Source organism: Mastomys coucha, unplaced genomic scaffold (assembly GCF_008632895.1).
Source record: "Mastomys coucha isolate ucsf_1 unplaced genomic scaffold, UCSF_Mcou_1 pScaffold14, whole genome shotgun sequence".
In the NCBI taxonomy this organism is placed as follows: Eukaryota; Metazoa; Chordata; class Mammalia; order Rodentia; family Muridae; genus Mastomys; species Mastomys coucha.
This window is the reverse complement of record NW_022196896.1, coordinates 25934584-25935793: the sequence shown is the minus strand read 5'-3', so window position 1 is coordinate 25935793 and position 1210 is coordinate 25934584.

Genomic DNA, 1210 nt, shown 5'->3' with positions numbered 1-1210 from the left:
TAGTATTTCTGATATAGCACTTAGCCCTTCAACACTGGCTTGGTGTTCTTCGTATGTTGTCAAATACATAAACTCCAAATTACACTGCATGGCAAATTCCATCCACAGAATGGGTAGATTGCTAGACCAGTGAACTCCTCCCATCAGAGTTTGCATTGCACTGACTTGCATTATAACCACCTGGCTGTGCCTATTTCATCTTTAAATATCTGAATATATGATAAGAAAACCCTTAGCCCATACAAGAGTGATTAGACAACTATACATGCACTCTTCAACCTACAGTAGGGATATATCTTGATCAACATTATAAGCTGAAATCATCCTAAGTTTAAGATGCATTTAATACCCTGATAAACTCATATAAAGTCAAGTGCCATGTTAAATTAGAGAGGCAGGACAAATAATATATTTATATAGTCTCAAATTATCTCTCCATAAAGTCCTATGGACCAAGTCGAAAGTGTTAACTTTATATCAGTAAGGACTAGCAGACTTCACTTTTACTGAGTATAAAAAATTTCACAGAATTGATATTTAGTTAAAACCCTAACTGAACCTCCAAACATAATGCATTTATGAGACCACAGCATCAGATCTATGATATTCTTATCCAAATGCACTTTAATAAACTATGAGAAAATACCAGACAGATCAAAACGGAAAGACAATCTACAGAATAGCTGCCCAAACCTCATCAATAATATCAGGATTGAGTTCAAAGAGTGTAACTACCAAGGAATGGATCCAAATTGAGAAAAGTGAGGAAATTATATACTACTATCATGGTGTGTTTTTCTACTCCCTGCCCCACCCCCATAGTTCAGATGCTGTAAGCTTGGGCACCACTGTAGTAACTGAGAGGCAAGAAACCCCATAAGAAATGTGGCCTGCCACTCAAGAGGAGGGAAATCATGCCCGGTACTGAGTTAACCTTTTCCAGGGGATGCAGCCCCTAGTTGGGATGCAGTGCAAAGTGATCAGCTCTGAAAGCATGTGCACCCAAGCTACACTAAACAGACTCAGCCGGCAGTATTTAAATAATTATGAATATGTGTGCATGTGTACACAGGTGTGTGTGTGTGTATGTGAGGGTGTGGGTGTGTGTGCGTGTGTATGTGCGCATGGATGTGGGCGTGGGTGTGGGCGTGGGTGTGTAACAGTAACAAAGGAAAGAGGCCATCAATTTGAGAGGGAATGAGAGGGCAGT